The sequence below is a fragment of the Equus caballus genome, chromosome 25, assembly GCF_041296265.1.
Source record: "Equus caballus isolate H_3958 breed thoroughbred chromosome 25, TB-T2T, whole genome shotgun sequence".
Taxonomy (NCBI): domain Eukaryota; kingdom Metazoa; phylum Chordata; class Mammalia; order Perissodactyla; family Equidae; genus Equus; species Equus caballus.
This window is the reverse complement of record NC_091708.1, coordinates 34,506,274-34,519,077: the sequence shown is the minus strand read 5'-3', so window position 1 is coordinate 34,519,077 and position 12,804 is coordinate 34,506,274. Positions and strand designations below refer to the sequence as shown.

General features: G+C 37.6%; 1 pseudogene; it reads right to left on the bottom strand.

Annotated features, from left to right (window-relative positions):
* On the bottom strand, nt 2,184-3,122 carry OR1J58P (olfactory receptor family 1 subfamily J member 58, pseudogene; annotated as a pseudogene).

Here is a 12,804-nt window from a genome sequence, read left to right as displayed (position 1 = left end):
TCTCGCCTGTAGGGTCTTGGCTGAGAAGTCCACTGATAGCCTGATGGGCTTCCCTTCATTTGTCACTTGTGGCTTTTCTCCTGCTGCTTTTAGGATTCTGTCTTTGTCTTTAATTTTGGACATTTTAATTATATGTCTTGGTGTGGGCCTGTTTGGGCTTATCTTGTTTGGAGCTCTCTGTGCTTCCTGAACTTGGATGTCTGTTTACTTCCTCAGGTTAGGAAAATTTTCATCTATTATTTCTACAAATAAATTTTCTGTCCCTTTGTCTCTCTCTTCTCCTTCTGGGACACCTATAATCCAAATGTTAGCATGCTTGATATTGTCCCAGAGTTCCCTTACACTGTTCTCATTCTGTCTAATTCTTTTTTCTCTTTTCTGTTCTGCTTGAGTGATTTCCTCTAGTCTTTCATCCAGCTCGCTGATCTGTTCTTCTGCTTCCTCTACTCTGCTATTCAGTCCCTCTGGTGAATTTCTCATTTTGAGTATTGTATACTTCATTTCTGATTGGTTTTTTAAAATATCTCCCAGTTCTTTGCCGATGTGCTCACTCTGTTCATCTGTTCTTCTCCTGATATCTGTGAGCATCCTCAGGATATTTTGTTTGAACTCTTTGTCGAGTAGGTCGCTAGTTCCTGTTTCATTTAGTCCTTTTTGGGGAGTTTTGTACTATTCCCTTGCTTGGAATGTATTCCTTTGCCTCCTCATTATTCCTCTTTCTCTGTGCTATTTTCTTTGTGGTAGGTGAGTCAACTAAGTCTCCTGATCTTGGAGAAGTGGCCTTACATATGAGATACCTTATGAGGCCCAGCAGTGTGCTTCCCTATTGTCAGCAGTCCATAAGAACCAGGAGTGACCCCTTTGTGGGCTACTTGTGTCCTTCTGCTGTGGCAGGGTTGCTCCCACTGCAGGTACCCAGGGAGTCTAATCTTTCCTTCACTGGCCAGCTGTTTGTAAATCCAGTTTGGGGAGCCTCAGCACCATTGGCTACAAAGTCTATCAGCACACTCCTATTGCAGTTTTCCTCTTAATTGGGTTGGTACCCAGTGTAGTTGGTTGCTAGGCTCAGGGGCTTACAGTTGTGATAGGCCTCAGGCCTATAAGCCTGTTGTCAGTTCTCTTAGGGGTGCAGCTGAGTAGGGCTGGCCCTTGGCACAGGGGCACTCAATTGTTTCAGGCTTTGGAAGGTAGGGCTGATCCTTTTTATGGCTATTTGTGAAGCACAAGTCTTCTGCCACTGATAAGCCTCACCCCCAACAGGACCACATACACTGCCCACACAGTCCTGGTCCATGCACACTTCTCAACCCCCTGGAACGTACCCCAATGCCACACTGCAGAGGCCCCCACCTCTCCACCAATGCCCCCCACAGTTCACCTGGTCCTCACACAGGCCCTGCCCCATAGAGGCAGACACCCTTGCCTGCCTGTAGAGGATCAAGGCACCCAGTCAGTCACTGCAGGCTGAAAAGTAGCCTGAAGGCTTGCTGTTAGGTGGGGCCAGTCCCTAGGGCGGGTTGCCTGCCCTGGCTGAACTGGATTAAATCTGTGCTCTAGTGGGCATTGCAGACCCCTGGGTTAAAAGGCGAAGGGATGCACCTCAATGGCCCCCACCAGGGTCCATGTCAGCATGCCTGGACCAGCTCAGAACAATGGCCCCCACCAATGTCTCAGTCTCCAGAGAGGTCCCTCCTCTCACCAAGATGCCCCCAGAGCCCACCAGGTGAGTCTCATTTCACCAAAGGACAGTCAGCCTTCTCTCTGGTGATTTTAGGTTGCTGCAATGAGTGAGTTTGTGCATGGGCCCTTTAAGCCCTGGGTCTTTTTGGCTTTCGGCTGATAGCTTTTCTGGGGTTATCCTCACTGCAGTTAATAGCCATCAAAGCCAGACAGTAAGACCCCCATCTCTGTTGGACTGAGTCTGAAGGATGCTTATAGCAGTATCGCCCCTGTTCCGGACCTCACTCCTCCAGGGAAGGCTGCGTTCCTTAGGGTGGCTCCCACTTGGCCAGCTGAGAAGCTCTGCTGCTCCCAAAGGTGGCTTTTTTCCTCTCCAGCCAGAATTACTGCCTCTTCTGCCTTCATCAGGGCTGTCCCTTGTTGTGGTGGCTCTTTTTATCCAGTTTTCAGTTTTCAATCCGGGGTAATTGCTCTGAAAATTGTTGTAACCTGGTTGTGTTTGCGGGAGGAGACGAGTTCAATGTCTGTTCACACCACCGTCTTGACGAGATCCTCATATCCTGATCTTTTAGGCTGTAAAGAAGGGGTTCAGCATGGGAGTGGAATGACAACAATGTACATCACAGAAGCAACTGTATTCTTGTCTTTGGACTTGTTTAATGAAAAGGAAAAATAAATGCCTGCAATTGTCCCATAGTATGAAAGTAATACAAAGAGTTGTGACCCACATGTAGGCAAGGCTTTGAAGAATGTCTTCATGAGGGGAACAATCAGGATGATGACTCCATGCAGAAATATGAGCCCAAGATAGCACTCAATGGCAGAATGAAGATCAATCTTCCCTCAGCGATGATTAGCAGCTTATTGTGGGAGATGTCTGAGCAGGAGGACTTAAGGACAACCACAAGACCACAAAAGAAGTAGGTGATGATAGTTCATGCACAGAAGGACAATTGGTCCATGAAGAGGATGTGCAAGAGAACATAACCACAAGAGGAGAACCAGGACTCAGCAACTAGGATGATACAAAGCTCATCCCTCACAATGGAGGTGTATTGTAGAGAGTGCTAGATGGCCACATACCTGTCATATGTCATCATTGAGAGAAGAGAGTTGTCGATACAACTAAAATTAATGAAGAAATACATTTTTAAAATGCACCCAGCATAGATGATGGAGTGATCCTGACGACACATGTTTTTCAGCAGCTTGTGGACAGTGGTGGATGAAAGGTAGCCATCAGTGAGGGCCAAGTGGCTGAGGGAGAAGTACATGGGGGTGTGGAGGGGATAGCCCAGCCTGATGAGCAGGATGATTAGCAGGTTCCCCAGCACTGTAGTCAAGTACATGCCCAGGAACAGGATGAAGAGCAAACCCTGCTGCTCTGGCAGGATGGGAAGCCCCAGGAGAAGGAACTCAGACACACTGCTCTGGTGCTGTTCTAGTCATGCCTCATACTACTCATCTTTATGCTGCGGAAAAAGAAGGCTTGGAAATCTCAGGAAGCTAGAAAAGATTAGCAGAACCACTACATTTCATACTGCAATTCTCTGCAAAAACAATGACTTTTTAACTGCATTCTCATTAATTCTTCACACCTGTAGATGAGTGCATCTTCCTTCTATCACAACCTGTCCCCAGGAAGACATCACACCCAAAAGTAGCCAACAAGACTTCATTGCACAGAAGCAAGAATATGTTTACTGTTTCATTCAACCATTATTTATTAAACATTGGTACTGAACATGGGCTTCTTTTTAGGACTGAGTATGCAGCAGTGAACAGAAAGGCAAGGTCCCTGCCCTCTGTGAATGTAGAACTTGATGAGAATAAAGGGATAATTCACTACACCAACACAGAGTCAAATCATAATAATTTACTCTGGCAGAAATCATAGATGAGCCTCAGCAAACTGGTATTTGTTTGTTCTGCCTTAAAGTAACATGAGACTTCAATTCTGAGGAAGCCTTGTTGTAGCATTGTCACATTTCTCCTGTGAATCTAGCCAGGTCCCTTTCACCTAAATTCAAGTCACTCTAGCTGCTTGATCTCAGAATAGTTTCCAAAACAAAATAATTGTCCACTAACTATGTTTCATAAGAATGGTGAGCATTTTGGTGACCATTTGGGTACTAGGGTAAGAACTTTATCTACATTTCCTAATTAAATCAACACATCAGAGTTTAAAAGTTCAGAGCTGCACTAAGCATTTGTGGTTTATTTACCCATTCTATAGCTAAAATCTTTTACTAAATAGAAATGTAAATGGTATCAATTCCATGGGCCCTCAACAGTACAGCAGGAGATAAAGATCACACACACACAGACACACAAAATAATGTATTTCTGTATATCTTTAATATACATGATATATAATGTACATAATATTTAATACATATAACTTGGTTTTTATATTACCATTTTCTGTAAATTAAAAATTTTAAAGTATTAGCTATTTCATGTGGTTCCGTCTAATGCCTGTGTGGTCACAGCCCATACTCTTAACCACTACACCTCCTTTCTTAACCTCCTTTCATTGGCAGGGGAGCAAATCACCCTCTATTATTTTAGAGATACAAGGAAGCCTAAGTTGTCACCAATTTTCTTAGTCCTCTGCTTAGATAATTTCATTCCTTAATATTTAGAAACTTTCCAACTGACTAAAAATTCACATAATAAGCTATATTTAAACAGTATTTACTGAGGGCATGTCAGGTTCACAAGACACGTGTAATTCTTTCCATTTTATAGATGTGGAAACTGAGGCCAAGTAGTTAAGTAACTTTCCCAAGATCTCTCTGCTACTCGATGGTGATTCTGTAGTCTAAGTTCGTACAGCATGATGCCTGGAGTTCTTTTTGCCTGCAATATTTAGTGAAAGTAAAAGGTTACAAAACTCTGAGTAACTAAGTCATACTCAGCAATGTGCCAATGATAGCAGATCCCTTTCAGGAAACAGAGAGTCTCTTGGGTTTCAGGTATCTCAACCAGTGGTGCCCCAGAAGGAGGGCACTTAAGGAATATTTGAGGTCATGGATGCTAATCAGATGCCCACAAACACACGTGCACACTCAGCTATAGACTCGCTACAACAAACAGCACAGACACTACCATTACGGAGAGGTGTGCTTTGGATCCTTCTGACCCACACCCTACCTGGAAGAAGGCAGTTAGCATAGGGCTGTTAAGCCTATTTGCACAGGTACAGTCACTAAACCACCAACAACCCATGCACGTGCTAACATACACATGGCAACATAAACACAGACAAAAACAAGCAACACATTCCTGCTCTCACACACAAGTGTGTCACCAGCAAACACTGCTTCTACATACACTAGTACACACTGCTGAGCAGAGATTGAGCCCTTTCTGATCTGGGTTCATCGATAAGATTGGGCATCTTTTTCTCCAGCAGCAGAATCAAGAATCTCATACCCAATGCTGATTGCTCATTCACTCAGCTGTGATGTAAGTATTTAAGATCGCAGGCATAAATCAGGGGTCCCTAATAACACATTGGGAGGCTGATAACTTGGTCTACAGGCACTAAAACAGAGCCCAGATTGGGTCTAACTCAAGTAAACAATCAGGTGAGTTAGATACATAATACACACACACGTGCAACTATCAAACAACATGCACACAAGCATACACACACACACACCCATGCACAAACACACACCCATGAATACAAAGGCGCACAAATGCACAAGCACACTGGAAGATCCACTGCTTAGTGCAGATTTCCAGCTCCCTCTGACCTACTTGTCCTTAATGAGTTCTGACAACTTCTGCTCCAGACTGTTGCCCAAATCCTCAGCTTCTCTTAAGGAATTCAGTATCTAGATAAATAGAAGAAATATATATGGCCTCGGCACTTTCATATTCCTTAGCCACCTCCAGAGAAATGAGTCAGAAGATAACATTTTAATTACCAGTGAGAGGACTGAAACAAAGTCCCCATGGTTCTAGCTAATTTCTAATTGTCCGTTAGGATGCTCTGTGTCCAGGAGCCAGAGGGACTGAAGTCCCAGGGGATGGTGTCCCTGATGCAAATGATGACCTGGGCTCCTTTCTTCTTGGATATAGTTCCGTCTGGCACAAAGAATTTTTTTTCTTTTTACTTTGAAATTATTTCAGACTTAAAGTTGTAAAATGATACAAAGAATTTGCACATGCAGTTCACCCCGATTTCTCCAATGGTTAATATTTTATTTTTAACTTATATGTGTGGGTTATTACAGGCTTAGATTTTCAACATATCTACCACAGTGCATATTATCAGAAGGCATATAATATCAATTCTTCCAATTGCTAGTGATTTTGTCCTTGATCAATTGGTTAAGGTAATGTCTGTCGGGTTCTCTACTGTAAAGTTACTGCGTTCCTTTCTAGTTAATAATTATCATTTTTGTAGATATTTTGAGATTATATAACCATAACTTTTTTATTTTAAAAATTTTACTCACTATATTTAACATCCATTGATGATTCATATATGAAAAAATTATTACAAATGTGGTGGCCCAATGGTCATTTTCCAATTCTATAATTTATTCCACATTTGTCAGTTGTGCTGTTCTACAAGAGGGAACTTTCCATCAGAACTGCTCATTTGTTTTTTCTTTGAATTATGTATATCATTATGAACTCCTGTGTTCTTATTTATTTGAGTCATAATCTATTTCTTGTATTATTCATTTTGAAGCTCAAATTATTCCAAATTTGGCAAATGGGAGCTGGCCTTGTGTTCCCATGATTCATTCTGCACATCATACTTTCAGGTTCAGCAAAATTTTCTATGATAATATTATTATGTCCTGGCCCTGGTGGTAAATCAGCCATTTTTCTGTATAATATTAGTTCCTTTAAGAGGAGAATAGTAAGGAGCAAATTCGGCATTAGGTGTGTTCATTGCTTTCAAAGCTTCTAAATGATCTCAAAGGACGCAGCTAGGAAATATATATAAAAGAAATACAGAAAGTAGAAACTAGAAACTAATAACGTAAAGAAATTGTTACCATGGGAAGTGGGTCAGAAGTGGGACAGAAAGAATGGGTGATGGGAACAGTATAGATGTTGATATATAATACATAAATTTCAATCTATTTATACATTTAAAAAACAATGACCTCAAGCTGATATCTCAAATTCTAGTTTGACACCATAGGTATTTTTTTAGCCTCTCCTTTTTCATGTATATGGTACTTTTCCCCTGACAAGAAAATTCTTATATATTAAAGTATATGGGAAAGCCATTCAGTTTTGAACTTGACTTAGCCTGAATTTTATTTGAACCAAGGAAGCCTGACTTAAGGTCTACCTGACATACATTGTATATCTGCTTTAATAATTACCCTAAAGTAAAGAATGTACTCATTGAATTAATGCCTCTCTTCCTATGATACCAGGGTCATGTTGACCCACTGTGTACGTGATAATCTGTCTATGTATGAAAATCTCCTTGAACTCTTGAAAGAATGTATCCTTGTCATGCTTTATGTATATATCTTTGTTTTGAAATGGTATATAACTGTGCTGAAAATTGCTCTTCTCTGGAGTAATTTCTTCCTTTGTGAACGTTTTAACTCCCAAGCTATATTCCTTAGTTTGTTCAAATATAACTCTCTTATTTTCTTTAAAATAGAATGATTGTTGATTGTTAGCATTGACATTTCTTAGTTGAGCCAGGTAGGAGTTCAGAGAAACCCACCTAAGACCACGTGGAGCCTACTTTAAGTTAGAGTACCAGCCCAGTTCCATTGTGCCCCTTCAACTTCACTGCACTGTTTAGAGGTTTTGCTGAGTTTTTCTGAAATCCAGGCTTCCTTATTTAAGTTGACAGTCCCGACTTTTATTCAAGCTGTTTCAGGTCTTCGGACTTAACATCTTAAGGGTGTACCGGTACGTTTCCTAGGTAAAGGGAATGTAGGGGGAAATTTGGAGTGAACTGGGTTGGCTGACCTTTAAATTTTGCTTTAATAATTATAAAAATTTATGCTTACAAAGTCTGAACAAATTGTTTGAAAGCAAAATGAGAGGAGGTCCTAGTTTAGCTCTTAAAGACAAAGGATATTTGCTCCTTGCAGCCACAAGGCACTCTCAGATGACTGAGAATCTAGTGGAAGCATCTGCAAACAATGCTCGTGATGTGCAGCAGTCTCATTGGGAACTCCATCGTGATTGTTTACATCAAATAATTAACTGATGGCTCATCTAAGGAAACGTACATGGATTCATCATCCAGTGCTCTGAGCCCTCATGGTTATTCTGGATGGCTGGCAGGAGAAACTCAGTCATATAAGACTGTTCACAACCTTTTAGGAAGTGACACTCACAAGCAGCACACTTTTGACCCACTACACTTCCCTTAGGAATTGTTCATATTTTACATTAAAATGAAACTAAAAGAAAATGGGAAACCACACTTAAAGCTGACCAGCTTCCAGATGGGCAGCTACCCACTGCATCTCTGGCTAATTTATGTAAGGTACGTACAGAGCCTTTACTTGCAAGTACTTAACAAAATGAGAAAAATTGACAAAAGATAATTTAAATCTTAGATGGTCAAAATGGGGAACACCAATTCTAAGTCCTCTTTGGGAGAAATGCCTACTTTCAAGCTATTGGATATGTGTTTAAGAAATATGAAGAGGATAGCTGTAAGTGGATGAATCTTTGGATCAAGAAAACCAGGGGTAATTTAAAATTCTAGTGGCCAATTTGGGGCTCTTTTAGGGTTCCCAAACTTGTCTTTTGTGCACTAGATTTGAGAACCCTGGAACAGATTAAACGCAAACTGTAATCTTTAAAGAGTCAAGCATGCCACCTTCTGGCACACTAACTCAGAAACTAATGGTTCCAGAAGCTTTAAATATTTACAAATAACTCCAAAATTATATTAAGCGTTCTTTGTGTCCTGAGAGCTTGGGTTGGTAACCAACAGGTTGGGGGCCTCAAAATATGATTGGACAGAAATGCAAACGGCAGTCCATTTGCTTTCAGATATGATTGGACACAAATGTGTGTTGATTCCATTAGTGACTAGGATCCTACCAAACTTCCATTGGACTCAGGGGAATTACATTGGCCCTTAGAAGGAACAGTCCAATTATATAAGATCATGTAAGAAGTGCACCTAAAACTAAAGGCTTCAAAATTCCAAAATAGCCTTATTGACAGTTTCCTGGCAAAAAAAATAATAAAAAATTGAGATATAAAAGGTAACTAAAAGAAAGGACTATGCAAAAGTCTGTTAAGTTAATGACTTAACAAACACCCCCATAGCTACCTGTAAAATAAGGTCCCATATGAGCCCCTAACAGAGTTGATGAGATGCTGAGAGATTTTTCTGAGAAACTGCTACATTATTGCCTTAAATAGTCAAGGAAAAACTAAAGTTAAAAAATTAATGGAGTTGTTTAATACCACCAGAAATATTTACTGTTTGTCCTGGCTGAAAACTGACAAGATATTTGAAATGGTTTAGCAACTTACTCTTTTTATAGGCTAAGTTAAAATAAAACTGTGTCCCCAGAGAGAAAGAAGCAAATTAAAGACAATGTAGTTTGGCAATTAGATCAATCTCTTATGTCATTTAACTTACAAGACAATTTCTGAGGAATTGATAGCAACTGTATTCATCTTACGAATCTTTGCAAAACTGGTAATGCAGCTGTAGAGGCACTTCAGACACCATCCATTCCCTTTCACCAACCCCAACTCTCCACTCACATTTATCTCAAAAAGCTTCTAACCTCTCTGTGAACTGTTATCTAGACTATCACTGATTTCTAAGGAGATAACCTAAATTTATTCCATCTGCCAGAAACACAATTTGGATCCAACTATTCTTTTATAAATTAGGGAGTTTTGTATGGTACCTGATTCACAGCAAAAATTTAACAAAAGCTATTTAAGATCTCTGCTTGTGTCTATATAGCTATGTATGTCTATATATGTGTGCCATAAACACATGTGAATTTTTCAACCTCTAATGATATAGTTTCTAAAAGAGCTCTATTTAATTGGCTTAGAGTAGTGCTTATGTAAATTATTTCTAAATGCAATAGAAACTAACGCAAAGGTTTTTCAAGTTAACATGATATAAAATAATATATGGTAAGTGAAAGCTTATTTAAGTTGCTTGTTTCGGTTGAAATAAACATATCTTCAGAGTTATCAGCATTGGATAAAATGCATATATGCAGTCTTCATGCTACGCATATTAGTCAAATAAGCTCATGTTATGTCTGTTACAAAATTTGTTAGCAAAAATAACTTAAACTGATAGATTATTTTGTTATATGTGTCATGAAGTTTTTGTAGGCAATCTAAACATAACTATTGAGAACAAATAAACTAAATAGATGTGAGGAAGATAAAAGGTTTTATGTAAAACTTTAAAAAATAATTGTATGTTATGGTACATGTACTTAAAAATGGCTTCAAAATCTTTTGCTAACTTGAAAATTTAGACTATTGCTAAATTAAGTTAAATGGTAGAAATTTATTAGGTAAATAGGTAATTTCCACTATGATAAAAATATTAGACATTAATTACTGAATATAGATTTATCTATCTTTGGCTTCTTATTACAGAGAAACTGGAAAAAATAACGTTTTTGTTAATAAACAACTTTTGTGGCATGCTGAAAAATTTTCCATGAGAAATCACATATTTCAAGACGGTATATATAACTCTGCCAATCCATAGAAAGTTCAAGTAAAGAATAAGGGAAATATCTCTGAATACAAGGAGAGGAAGATGCATGTTTTCAGTAAAGAAGATATGAGGAGTGGAGATATCTTTGTTTGTTTATTTTGTTAAGAAAGTAAATGTCCAAATTACTAGGATGGAGGGAAGGCATGGAACAAATTCTGAATGTAAAAAGGAAAGTTTAAGAATATTTGTGGAATATAAATTCCAAGGAAAGAATTTTCTGCATGGTCAGGTTGGCAAAGATTGAAATAAACTTAATTAAGTAAATGAGTTTCAATATAAAAAGTAAGCTGGTGCAAAAATTAGAATTTTGTTTTCTTTCTCTTAAAGGGGTAATTTCTTAGACTTTTAGACTGCCCTTGATGAAGATATTACGGGACTTTTTTCTTTTTACCTTTGAGTAGTCTACGAAAAAAGGAGGGCTTTCATGTTTCATTAAAATAAATGTCCTCTATTGTGTTTATCAGGTCCTCAGTTTGTCTCAAATAAAACTCTTCTTCTTTTTTTTTAATATAGAGTCGTTATTGAATATTTACATCAACATCTCGATAGTGAGCAGTCATTCTCTTTTCTACAATGTGTTTACTTATTTGCTGAATCTTTGAATATATGTTAAGTAATTTCAGAATCTTGAAATCATACCACTGTTAATGACAAACTAACTGCAATTCAAAAACTTTGTTTACAGTTTTTCTTTATTGTGGGAGTAGATAGACAAAATTCTGTATTCAATAGTTTCTTAAGTTACTTATGTTCTCTTCACCTTTTGTCTAATTATGGTAGTAATTTGAAATATAGTTAGATTCATTTGTGTGTTTTTTGTTCTTTTTTTATTCCTCATCTTCTATTTATTTTTAGTAGGTAAAAGATAATACAGTCAAAACTCTACTAATAAATATACTCATTTCTCCATCTTTTCCACCCCATTCCCACCTACCTACTATACTTAAGCAATCTCATTAGTTTGTGATTCATTCTTCTTGAGTTTCTTTTCACTCAAAAGGGAAGATATATGTCTATTTTATTCCCCTTCACTTTGTTACAAAAATTAGCATATTATACATAGTCTTTTTACAAGTTGGTTTTTTTTCCATTTAACAATATATCTTAGAAATGCCTCTGTATTGAACATAGACATCTTTGCCATTATTTTTTCACAGCTGCAAAGTACTCAATGGCCTTGAAGTTCCATAGTGTTTGTTTTCGTAGTCCTAGAATGAGATTGTGATGATGAATGTACTATGAACCACTGCACTGAATACCTCAAATGGTTAAAATTGTAAACTCATGTTATGTATATTATACTACAAGGAAAATATTTTAAAGAGAAAGTAAGAAGTAATCTCAACATAAAGCATAGAAGAGAATTATAAAATAATAATAATGTCTGATTAATAAGTTAGAAGGGGAATGCAATAACAAAATATATTCTTAAATAATAAAAAGGGAGAAAGAGAAGAGAAAAGAAATATGAAACAGAGGTCTCAAACAGAAAAGATAAAGTAATATGGAAAATATAAATTAAAATATATCATGATGACATTAGATGTTAACAGAACAAATTCTCCAGAAATATAATGATTGATGATTTGCATAAAAAGAGAAAAATATAGCTTTACACTGTTAACAGCGGACACCTCACAGGTATAAGGATATAGAAAAGTTTAAAATAAAATAATGGAAAAGAAGGCTGTGAAAAGACTAACCAAAAGAAAGCAGGTATATCTATATGAATATCAGGAAAAGTAGATGAGTTTATAAGGTAGAAGCCATTGCAGAGATAAAGAAGAATATCTCTTAATTATAAATGAAGTGGTGTGCTATTAAATGCATAAAAAATTATTCTCTCTTTTTTAGAAAGTCTTGAATTGTAGTGTTTTCTAATTTCCATAGAGTCATTGTTCCCATTATGACTGATTTCAATCTCCCAACATGATGTCACTGTTTTTGGAGTCACAAAGAAATGTGGACAATCAGCTTGAAACCAATGTGAGCCAATTTCATCACATTACTAAGTAAAAGAATCAGTCCACCAGGAACAGATTGAAATTCTAATTCTGTGTCTCTTCAAGAACATGGCATAAAGAATATAAAACAAAAAGTGATATATTTAAAAGGAGAAAAACACAAATCCACAATTATAATTGTGTTCATTGTTTTGCATAAGATTTTGTACATATCTTATAAGAGATGATAAATAAGCAGAAAAATTTAATTAGGAATAAAGAATATTTAGCAATCCAAATAGCAAACTTGACCCAGTTAACGTGTTAACAGCAATCGGCATGACAGCAGAATGCATATTCTTTTAAAGCTATATAGAGTTGTCAACCATACAATATTTTTTGGAAGATATATTTCACTGTACTCATGACTTCAATAAGAGGATTTAGTGATTG